This window comes from Castor canadensis, chromosome 5, assembly GCF_047511655.1.
Source record: "Castor canadensis chromosome 5, mCasCan1.hap1v2, whole genome shotgun sequence".
In the NCBI taxonomy this organism is placed as follows: Eukaryota; Metazoa; Chordata; class Mammalia; order Rodentia; family Castoridae; genus Castor; species Castor canadensis.
In genome coordinates this window covers 34,544,503-34,556,905 of record NC_133390.1, presented here as the reverse complement: position 1 = coordinate 34,556,905, position 12,403 = coordinate 34,544,503, and the positions used below count along the sequence as shown (strand labels likewise).

At 35.2% G+C, this 12,403-nt stretch overlaps 1 long non-coding RNA gene across 1 annotated transcript; it reads left to right on the top strand.

The window, feature by feature from the left end:
• Nucleotides 1-4,542: 4,542 nt before the first annotated feature.
• Nucleotides 4,543-8,678, top strand: LOC141423223 (uncharacterized). Its single transcript, XR_012447910.1, has 2 exons — nucleotides 4,543-5,694; nucleotides 6,476-8,678. It is a non-coding gene; the product is annotated as an uncharacterized lncRNA (long non-coding RNA).
• The last annotated feature ends 3,725 nt before the right edge of the window (nucleotides 8,679-12,403 follow it).

Below are 12,403 nucleotides of genomic sequence, written 5' to 3'. Positions count from 1 at the left end.
TGCTTATGCTAAAGGGCATGTCATTTCAGAAGTTTACTTATGATTCACAATTTTTCTTGTCATTTCTGTTGGATCAGAGAGAGCTATCTGGCCCTCATAATGTGCTGTGTACAGTGTTTTATGAAGAAGCCAAGCCTGCAATGTATTTTAAAAGAATAGCATGAGACAGTGGCCAGAACACCTGCATTTAATTTCAGCCCTTCACTTCCAATGCCTCATTTTATAGCATTCTTGGGTGGCTTGGTTCTTATCCAGTTAAGACAATAGAAAGCATTGCTGTTGATTTTATTAATGCTACTATTGGAGGGATAGATATATGGATAGCTATATGGAAACAGCTCCCAAATGTGTTGTCAGGGACACACTGCCACCACCACCACCTGTCTGTCACTTGGGGCTTTAGTACTAAGACATCTACTCTCTCAGCTGGGGAGGTCCAGGCTGCTGTTTATAGGTTTGTCTTTCTTGAACCATTGCAGATGAAGCAAAATGCCAGTCCTCTGTTGCTGCTTTTATTTGCTGTTAACTTTTTCTCTGAATGCACAAGGATGTTCCAGTGAATTCCAATGGTCAGTGTATTTCCCCTTAGTGTTTCAGCTACTCACAGAGTTTGGTTATATATATATGAATGAAGTTTAACAACCTCTTTATGATAACCAATAGGTAATGTAAACCAAATGCTAAGTGAAGTAGTAAGTGACTTTTATTGGGGCACAGCAACTAATGTTGAGGGTGTCTATCCTTCCCCTTCCCTCTTCTACTTCCCTGACTAAGCAAGCAGCCAAGTATAGAATACTGGTAGAAGGAATAAGTAAGAAAGGAATTTTAAGAATTGTAAAGAGAGTTCATACTCACAGATAGTTTGGTCCATTGATTGTGGACTGAAAATATGTACTCTTATCAGAAACACACATCATTAAATTAATGTTTATAGAACTAAATATTAACTCTAAAAGATGGAGAGAAAGAAAAACCATTGATCAGAAATTTTGACAATTGTCTAGCATATAAACTATGACAGTACAAAGCAGAAAGTCAACAAAAAAGCTATCATACCAATTATGTTCCCACAAAGGATGGAATCAAATGAGTAAGTGTCAGAACTGTTTGTGCATAGTAGTCTCAGGTAAAACAGGAAATAGAAAATTATAAATGTGTGAATAAACATCTAGCACGTGTATAGTATATGTATGGATATTTTAAATATACACATGTATTTGTAGATCAAATACTTTGTAAATCAGCTGAATATACCCGAAGCTCACTGATTCCAGAATTTATCTTCAACTAATGAATCACTTGATTTCTATGTGTGATACTCAGATTAAATTTTAAGTATGTTTGTGATTGCATTACAATCATCAAATCTAAACAAATAATTTTATTTGGATTTTAAAAAGTTTCCAAATATGCAGTATAGATTTCAAAACCTTAAGACAGCTTTCACCTTAAAATATTTGGCTGTTTCTTTATTTTTCCTCTAGAAGATGAGAGAGAAATAACTTTATCACTTCCATATTTATGTCCACCAGAGATTCTTTTCATCTGAGTTTATAATCTCACCTTCCATTCACTCCACTGACATAAATGATGAAAAACACACAAATGAACAAGGTGAATTACTCTAATAAATTAACCTGCTTTTTCAGAAAATAAATGACATGAAAAGAGAATGACATTGGAAATGTCACTATATTAAAAGGTATGTAAGAAACAAAACAGAATGTAATGTTTGGATTCAGATTTAAACCAACACATTGTACAAGAGACAATTTTTTGGATAATAAGGAAAATCTGAATATGGACTAACGAGAAGATTTTATAATTAAATTAATATTAATTTTGTGATGTAATAATTATAGTTAAGTAAGGATGTTTGCAAATTGTTTAGATTTGCATATTCATACATAAAAGAATGATATAACGTGATATCTAAGAGTTAAGAATTATTTAAATATCAAAGGAAAAAGGAGGAACAGTAAATGATTGTAATTGTTGAATCTACTTGAGGAGTCAATAGGAGTTCCATATAGTTTTGTGTGTTTAAACATTGTTAAAAATTTTAAATGTATCCATTATTAATAGTTTAATAGTTCAAAAGTTTCTGAATGCTTTTATTTTTAAAAAGTATTTCCTTTACTATAATGCAGTTTATTTGTTAATCTCTTCTTAGTATTTTGTTGGATATTCAATTTCTGTTTGATATTTTTGTTTTAATGTCCGCTTGGTGTATTGCAAGCAAGTATATCTTTTGTTCTGTGCTTACTTAATGTACAATTTATTCTTTTCACTTAAATAACACTCAAGAATCATGACACAGGCATAACAGCCAAAAGGAAAAAAAAACAGACTATTAGGGAACAGGCTTCTGCTTTCATCATTTCAAGCCACAGAACTGTTGCAGAATAATCTGGAGAAACTAGTAAAATCCACATACCCCAGGAGGAATATGATTCATACAATGTAGGATGAGGCCCAGTCAAGTACATTTTGGAAAGAAAACCCCTGTTGAAAATCTGGATTATTTCTTAACGAGAAATTCCACTAACTACAAAATGAGTTTACTTACCTCAGTACTAGTTTTCTTCAGCAAATTTGAGAACATCCCATAAATTTTCAAAGGAAATTGCTAGCCAGTATTCATATTCCAGGAAATATTTTCTTTTTGTCATGTGTTGTATAGAAATAAAAAGTTAAAAAATCATGAACCCAGCTTCCAGATTTCCATTTCTAATGCTGTTCTCCAATAAAAGGAAACAGGACTCAAAGAACTGACTTCTGGGACTGGGGCAAGGAATGCATAAGAGGAGCGTTCAGCTTCTAGTAGCGTGGGAAGGTAAGGACGCGCCCAAATTGAAAGAGGTAAGAGCGTGTCAGTGAGCACAGGAGAGGCACCTGATGGCTATACCTAGGGCAATTTAAGCAACAAAATAAATGATGCATTATTTTATAAAATATGAGTTTTTATGAATATAAAGAAATGATTAAATAAATAATAAGTAAATAGGACAGAAGAGGCACATCTCACACACAGGGGTATGTCAAATGATTTTTCAGATGTTCCCCTCAAGAAAGTAGCACTTTACTCTCTCCTCTAGCCCTGCCCGTAAGTATTGGCTACCTAGTGACTATCATCCAAAGAGCTGAGTAATACAAGGATGAAAATAAATCGGCAGTGGAAAAACCTGAAAATGTTAACCCTAGCCAGGTGACCATGATTACCATCAACAGCAGTAAGTTATATTGGTAGTGTGTACTCTTGATACACATATCAATAGAGGGATGAGAATGGCAAAAATCCAATCTTGAAAAGCTACAAATCTAACTGTGAGAAAAATCATTTAAAAAAATTGAGAAATATCAGTCAGAGCAACAGACTTTTGGAAGATTTATATGCATAATTTATTCAATATATAATACAATGCATATGGAAAGAGCAATGGAGATTGTATATGTTCTTGCTATTAAGGTGTTCTAATAATTGGATAAGACATTGCTCACATTATTGAGGGTAATCTCTTTCAATAAAGTTAACTCCTTATAAATGTTGACCACCTCCAAAATATCTTTACAATACCTACATTAGCACGTTTTTTTAAAAAAAAGTGGGAGGGTCCTATTAGCCTGCCAAGTTGACACATAAGAGTAAACATCTCAGAGATAGTCTACAAAATACCTGACTAGACAAGAAAATGTCAAACAAGAAAACAAAAACTGTTGCAGGCCCAGAGCAGGCTAAAACAGATGACCATTAAATGTAATGTGGCATCCTAGGTGGGAGTCTGGAGAAGGAAACAGTTTATAGGAAAACTAGTAAACTCTTTTTTTTTTTTTCATTTTTCTTTTATTATTCATATGTGCATACAAGGCTTGGGTCATTTCTCCCCCCTGCCCCCGCCCCCTCCCTTACCACCCACTCCACCCCCTCCCGCTCCCCCCCTCAATACCCAGCAGAAACTATTTTGCCCTTATCTCTAATTTTGTTGTAGAGAGAGTATAAGTAATAATAGGAAGGAACAAGGGGTTTTGCTGGTTGAGATAAGGATAGCTATACAGGGCATTGACTCACATTGATTTCCTGTGCGTGGGTGTTACCTTCTAGGTTAATTCTTTTTAATCTAACCTTTTCTCTAGTTCCTGGTCCCCTTTTCCTATTGGCCTCAGTTGCTTTAAGGTATCTGCTTTAGTTTCTCTGCATTAAGGGCAACAAATGCTAGCTAGTTTTTTAGGTGTCTTACCTATCCTCACCCCTCCCTTGTGTGCTCTCGCTTTTATCATGTGCTCATAGTCCAATCCCCTTGTTGTGTTTGCCCTTGATCTAATGTCCACATATGAGGGAGAACATACGATTTTTGGTCTTTTGAGCCAGGCTAACCTCACTCAGAATGATGTTCTCCAATTCCATCCATTTACCAGCGAATGATAACATTTCGTTCTTCTTCATGGCTGCATAAAATTCCATTGTGTATAGATACCACATTTTCTTAATCCATTCGTCAGTGCTGGGGCATCTTGGCTGTTTCCATAACTTGGCTATTGTGAATAGTGCCGCAATAAACATGGATGTGCAGGTGCCTCTGGAGTAACAGTCTTTTGGGTATATCCCCAAGAGTGGTATTGCTGGATCAAATGGTAGATCGATGTCCAGCTTTTTAAGTAGCCTCCAAATTTTTTTCCAGAGTGGTTGTACTAGTCTACATTCCCACCAACAGTGTAAGAGGGTTCCTTTTTCCCCGCATCCTCGCCAACACCTGTTGTTGGTGGTGTTGCTGATGATGGCTATTCTAACAGGGGTGAGGTGGAATCTTAGTGTGGTTTTAATTTGCATTTCCTTTATTGCTAGAGATGGTGAGCATTTTTTCATGTGTTTTCTGGCCATTTGAATTTCTTCTTTTGAGAAAGTTCTGTTTAGTTCACATGCCCATTTCTTTATTGGTTCATTAGTTTTGGGAGAATTTAGTTTTTTAAGTTCCCTGTATATTCTGGTTATCAGTCCTTTGTCTGATGTATAATTGGCAAATATTTTCTCCCACTCTGTGGGTGTTCTCTTCAGTTTAGAGACCATTTCTTTTGATGAACAGAAGCTTTTTAGTTTTATGAGGTCCCATTTATCTATGCTATCTCTTAGTTGCTGAGTGAAATACTCAGTTCAGTTAGTTGCTTACTTTTAAAAAATGAAAAAAGTGCAAATAGCTGACCAGTTTTTTTATAAGGGAATATAGTGTTAGAATAGAGCAAGTTAAATCTGGTACCCAGGGAGACAAAACAACCTGGAAAGAGTCTGGGTTTGGAACCTAAGAGCCCAGCCTAACAGCAGTTTTCTAGAGTAACAGAGCGTGTATAGATTTTCTCCAAAAATTAATAACTGTGCCTATAGTTGCCATCTAGGAGAAGCTAGGTTGAAATGACAAACTCTGAAGTTTAATGACTAGACAGAAAGTGTCTTGAGTAATATCACATTTCATTGCATAACAGGGTTCCTTCTTAATCTTGTATATATGACCTGCAGAATCATTGTGAAAGAAGAAAAAACTGAAGATTTGCAAGAAAAAAATTGGGGGCTTGGAAGTAGCTTATCTACTTTCCATTATCCATTCTGTCCCACCAAAACTCAGTAGCATTGTCCTGACCTTAACTGCAGGGGAAACTGGGTCTTTCCCTGAAAACATCATACTATCAACTCTTAAGTGTCAGGTAAGTTAGGGAAATCTTACATACTTTATTCCCATATGATGCAAATTAAATATTAAAGGCCTTGAGAGTTCTAGGAATAAGGAAGTCATTCTAAGGTTATTTAACTCAGTGATTTCCAAATTTATATAATGTTGTTTAACTCAGTCCTCATTCACAGGAAACATTTTTTGGATACATGAACTTAAAGATGCATTGCTCTCTCATTTTATGCTTCCATGACTGATAACTCATCTTTCAAATTCCTGTGTGTGTGTGTGTGTGTGTGTTCATTCATTCTATTTTCCTTCAAAGTTATCTTATCCAAGGATACCTTACCTAGTAGCCAACATTTTTATTATATGATGACCTCATGATGTAAGCTATTTTTTTCCTAAGCACAGAATTTCCTGATAGGTGTTTAATTGGATCCCCACATGAAATGAATTTCCCTGCATTATGAGAAATCTTAGAAATAGACTAATAGCCCACAGTTAGAAAGAAAGTGGGATATCATGATAGGAATTTCATTTTGTTATTTAACTGCTAGATTGATCTGTTTTTGTATTGTTTTGTTAGACTGATTTTCCCTTGCTCTATAACTGTTGCCTATACATTTATAATTTAATTTTTATCAGTTGTAGTATATGGATATTGTATAATCCATGCAAATAATCTTTGGAGTAAGTAGTAAATAACTGATGCATCAGTAGATCATAAATAAATATATGAATACATTTTTAAATATGGTTTGGTCATTGTGATTGCAGAGTTTACAGCTATGGGTTTCTTTATGTTGTTACAGGTTGCTGAGGAACCACTTAGAGCTAATGAGAAGTACTGGAGCATCCCTTGACATTTCATTAGTTTACAACCTGGGTTTTCTTGATTCATGAAGATTTTTGCTCAACATTGTGAAAGCAGGATGTTAAAACTCATTACAATGTATAAAACATTTTGAAGTACATATTTAAAAAATGATGAATGTCCTGTGTGTGGTAAAAACAACAAATGTTTACACATGCTTTTTTCAGACTGCCATTATTTTTACATCTATGACATTAAAGTTTTATTATATATCAGAAATCTGAGGTAATATAAAAAGTTAGATAAACTTACTATTTAATAAAACTAAAAATCAAGTCAGAATATAGATTTAATTGACAGGTAGTCACAGAAATATAGTTAATAATATTCACCTCAATTCTGTTCTTTGAAGGAGCATTGCCAAGTAAAAATTAGTTATTTTTAGAACTTCCATAGTAACAGTATTAATATAATGTGGCCATTCCTGTCTTTGTTTAGATTTTCAAATGTCAGTTTAGCATGCATAATATTGTTATTCATTCTTTATTAATTTGTGAATTCATTGTACTAGGAATGTAAAGATAAGTAAGTGTAGATTTTAGAGTTTACTACTAATCTGACTGTGGTCGGAAAGAAGAAAGTAGATTTGTCACTGTGGTAAAGTCAATTGTCCATTCTTTTGTCTTCTATAATAGCAGAACCATTATTCAGGTACCAAAACTATTTCCTGCCATGTAACTGAATTCTAACCAAAGAAGGAGTCTGGGTAGAATTTTCAGGATGACTCCTTGAAAAGGAGAACAGACAACTGGGGCATTTGCTGGTAACAACCTCTGTCATCCCCTTTAACGGCTTTGAAAGTGGTTAAGATGGCCAGAGATCTACACCTGTCTTAGCTATGAGAAAACTTGACATGGTAGAGGGCAGATGGGAACAATAGAAGGACACTAGATTTCTGACAACTTTAGACCACTTGTACAGATATGAACTGCATTTGTTCTGGGTTTATTTTATATAAAAGGAAAATAAGTTCTTAGGTACTTTCTAATATGTTTAGACTTTTTGTTATTTGCAGCCAATCCAATCCCAGTGACTCATTTATCAGTGAAACTAAATAATCCCAATTGTTTAATAAATCAAGAAGTTGACCTTAGGTGCATAAGATTAAAGTAAGTAGGTGAGTGGTGTCATAGACATTTAGATTAAGAAGTAGGAAAATTACATTAGAAGTAGGAAAATGCATTACTCTCTAAACACACATTAATTCATCCAACTTGAACTAGTAGTTCAGAGTGGCTGAAGGGCAGGGTTTATGAAGAAAAAGATAAATAAGATGGAATGCTAAATTATAGGCAGTTTATACATATGCTTAGAACTCTTGAGTTTTATTTCTTACTGATTATAGAGTCATAAGAATTGCTTACAAAGTAAGAGAAAATAATATTTAGAGCCAAATAGACCTTAAGATGCTCTATTTATTACACAGTGGCTTTTCAAAATATGCTCTAGGAAATCCTCATAAGAACTACTTAGTGAGCAGGACACTGAAGCAAAGAGTTTGTGACAGCTGACTCAGTAAGGCTCCATTGCACCAAGAGATCTGTCATTCAGAACAACTCTACTTTAATCCATTTATTAATCCACATAGCATTTCTTTGAACCAAATGTTCCAAAGTTGACATTTGAAATCTATAAATCTACACATTTTTTTCATTGTATTTATGGGAATCCTTTGAATTTTGATTCAAAGGAAGCTTTTGCCCATGATCTCCTCATGAGTTGGTTCTATACCAAAATTCTACAGTCCATTTTGTTATGGCACACATCTGAGCTGTGCCTCCAAATAATCTTCCTAAATGTAGTTTGTAGGAATAAATGGCTGAGACTAGACAACAAGTTTTAAAGCCTAGCTCAGTTGCTACTCCAGAGATGGTGATGGTCTGAGGCCACAGTACTTTCAGTAGGCCTACATAGGTGAAGGCTGGATTAGTCACTGTAAAAAGATTTTATGCTTCTTCTGTCAACAGTGTAATCAAATTTCTTCCTTTAATTCATTGTGCTTTAAGTGCTCCAATAGTTTCTTTTTCAGATTGCATCCTGACTTATTCATGGTCAATGCCCTACCTTTTACTGAAAAAAAAATAAATAAAACTGCTGAAGTTACAAATTGAACTTGTAACTTTGCAACCTGCAGCCTCAAACTTTGGGTCTGATTTCTGGGTATATCAAACCTGAGGGTAAAGTGATAAAAGTTTATTTCTGGTTAGCTAAAGGAATTCTAGCTTTCTGATCATACTTTAAGCTGAGAATTTAAAACCCTGAGCATTTTCTTTTGTTACTTTCAATATAAGCATCTTCCCCATAGTCCTTGTGGTCACTGCATCCTTGTCCTTTTCTGAGCGTCACTTGGCCAATCCATATTTGCCATCATTATGCTTTAAATGCACAGTAACTGCACATACTAAAGTAAGAAAATGTTGATCAGTGTGTCTTCATTTGCCACTGAAGTCACCACTGCCTGTAGATCTCACCAGATGAGATACAAAGTTTCATTTGTAGATGGTTCTTTATCACGAAGTACTTCTGGTGCCAAATACACTATCATTCAGGGGAAGTCAGGAAAATAGACATCACTAGAGATATTACAAATGTAAGGTGATTTATTTTAGGGACCTCAAGACAAATGTTAAAAGGTCTGGCAAAGGAAAGAGCAGAAAATTAGTTTGGCTTTGAGAAGTTCCAAAAATTACAGAATTACAGAAAAGCCACTGCTAATAAACTTAGCTCTCTGCAGCACTAAGTCCGTGATTCTGAGGAGGATACCCAGATCCTGCCAGAAGCTGCTGCTGATTATCGCAGCTGCCTACGGCACTGAAGTGGGTAATTCTCAGGAGGATGCCTGAGAGCCCCTGGCAAAACTCCCTTACTGCCATCTGCTGATGCCCTTACTCTAAGCAGTGTAAGGAAGCTGCTGAGAAAGTACAGTCAGTGTACAGCACAAGACGTGAGCAACAGACTGCTGAAAATGAGTTGATATTACACCCGGTCTTCACTTTGCAGAACAAAGAAGCAGCATAAAAATGACTGTGCAGCTAAGACCAGGCAAAATGATCTTAATAATCAAGAAAAATGTAATTGTTGTATAGCCTTTGAATTTTTTTAGCATTTTTTTTTTTGTTTTTTATTGTTCGTTTTTTTGTTTTTTTGTTATTCATTTATTCACATGTGCATACATTGTTTGGGTCATTTCTCCCCCTGCCCCCTCTGCCACCTTCTCCTCCCTTCCCCGCCTTGCTTCCAGGACTCTTACTGTCTGTTAAAATTGTTTAAGAATAGGGAAAAATATCAAAACTAACCTTTGCAATAATTTAAAACATTAAAAGTAGCGTCTCAAAAACAAAACAATACAAATAAAAGGCTTAGAGGTGTGGCCTAAGTGTTTGCCTAGCATTCATGAGGCTCTAGTTTAATCCTCAGTACTGAATCAATGATAACTAAAAAATTCAAGATGAAAAATGATGATGCTAACAACACAGAATCAGAGGTAGAAAAGTTAAGGAGCAATAAGGAGATTAATTTTGGACCTCTTGAATTTTAGGTTCATGAGATTAAGGTGAAAATGTCCAGAAGGCTGTTAAAATTCAAATCTGCATCTCAGGAGATTTAAGAATCAGAGATATAAATTTGAATGTGATTCACACAGAGGTGCTAAGGAGACAAAATTGCTGAACTAAAACTCCATGAAAAGACCCTTGCATTTGATGTGTAGAACATAATAAACCAGGAGAGTTCTAGATGGTAGCATTCAGACACTTAGGGATCTAAATAAAATACGGAAAGTTAGGTAACAAAAAATGTGAATTTTTAGAACAAAGTCAAGGCAGCTATAACAAAACGTAGGCAATGGTAAGAAATGTTGCTGAAAGGTAAAATAAATACTAAGGAAAAAGCCATTACAAGTTAGACCTGACAACACATACCTTTAATCCCACCATTTGGGAGCCTGAGGTAGGATGATAATAAGTTTTAAGCTAGCCTAGGCTGGCAAGACCCTGTCTCCAAATAAACAAATAAATAAGTGCCATTAGATATCCCATTTAGAACATGAATAGTTTGTCTTTCTGGGGAAACTCAATAAAATTACGGGAGCTAAGAAAAGAAAGATTTGAGAATTGATGGGCAGTGGACAGTTGATGGCTAGCAAATATGGGCTGTATTTTTGACATTTAATAAAAGAGAACATAAATCACCTTGAGAATAAAAATCATAGTCCATTCTTAAGAAAGAAAAGTATATGCTTTACTGCAGATAAGGAGCTAATAGTTAAAAACTGAAGATGTGAGTTCATAAGAGGTGGGTGTCTTGGGACTTGCTGACTCAGTATGACCTGAATATGAGAAAGGGCAATTTTTCCTGAGAAACACAACAGAGGGAGGAGGTATCAGGTAAGACATTTAGGTGAAGAAGAGGGGAAAACAGTAGAGTCTCCATTGGCATCTCACTACCTTGAAATAGGATGGAGAAGCCACTCCACTGAGAGTAAGCAGAAATGTCCAGTTGAAATCTTCTGAAAAGCTGAGAGTGGTTTACAATATTCACTACAGGAGTTGATAAAACATATCTAAATGAATTATGTAGTGGTTATTTTACCTCATTTATAGGTTAGAACAGATTATTTTGACCCATGAATGAGTTAATTTTTGTATTTTTTAAAATCTCAGTTCTTAGCTACCCAAGAATTAAAATGGAGGAAAGAAATTATATTTCCAGAGGGATAGTGATATATCCAGAAACATATCAGGAAAGTGACCTTTTAGTGTAAGAAAAGCATTGTTAAAAATGAGGTTTGAGTGCGAACAGTAAAATAAGAGATTTGAGAATATATAGTAACTGTAGGACAGGATGATGGAAAAATAAGTTTATTGATGGGTGGCAAGCAATTCTTTGTTTATAGAAAGAGAATTTGTCTTTACAGGTGTTCAGTGGATATGCTCCAAAGTCAAATACTTTATCTTCAAGTTCAAATACAAAATTATATTCATAAAACTCTAGGGTGCCTCTTCTGCTTTGCATATGTTTATCTCTTTTTCAGAGAATAATGTCAGACTGTGGGATCGTCTGCATTTTTGTGGGGTAAGTTTTTTTTGTTTTGCTTTTTCTTTTTTACTATGGCCTTATTTCTGACATTATTCAGTATAATTTCAGTTTTCTTTCTTTGCTATCAAAAAGATTTCCCCAGAGCTTCAAGAAAAATATCTGATTATTGTGAGAAAATGACAGTGGCCTCTCCCCACCCCAGAAAACAACAAAAGCACATGCACAATAAGACCTAAAAACTTCGTGTTTTTTGATGAGTGAGCCAGAAAAACTTGTAATGATCTTTCTTTCCACATACTTATTTCCATTTGTCAGATAGTACTTGATAAACCATGGATACATCATATCTGTTCATTTTGTGAATTTAATATGGTTGTAAATACATCAGTTGTATCAACTTATCAATGATTCTTCCTCTGGAACCACCTAGTAAAATAGTTTGACTTTTATAATTATTATTGTCATTATTATTATTGAGGGACGGACAGTAGGAGGTCCCCAAAGGTGATAATTGGCCATAGAGGCACTTCTCCTTCCCAGGAAACATCTGTTGGCACCTGAGAGACATGTCTGCCCTTGGGCAATATAAAAAGGTCATAAAAGCCAATTTCCAACCTGACTCGGGACCACTGGTTTCTGGGTCCCACCACATGCCCCCATGCATCCTTTCTCTTCTCTACAAATAAAATCTTTTCTCACCTCTGCTGCTGGAGTCTACCTCTGCTTTCATTCTCAGAGTGGACCCAAGAACCCTGAAAATTCCTGCGTGTCATCTGTGTATCATTATTTACCATGATTAGTATCAAACCCATGCCCCTCATACATGATA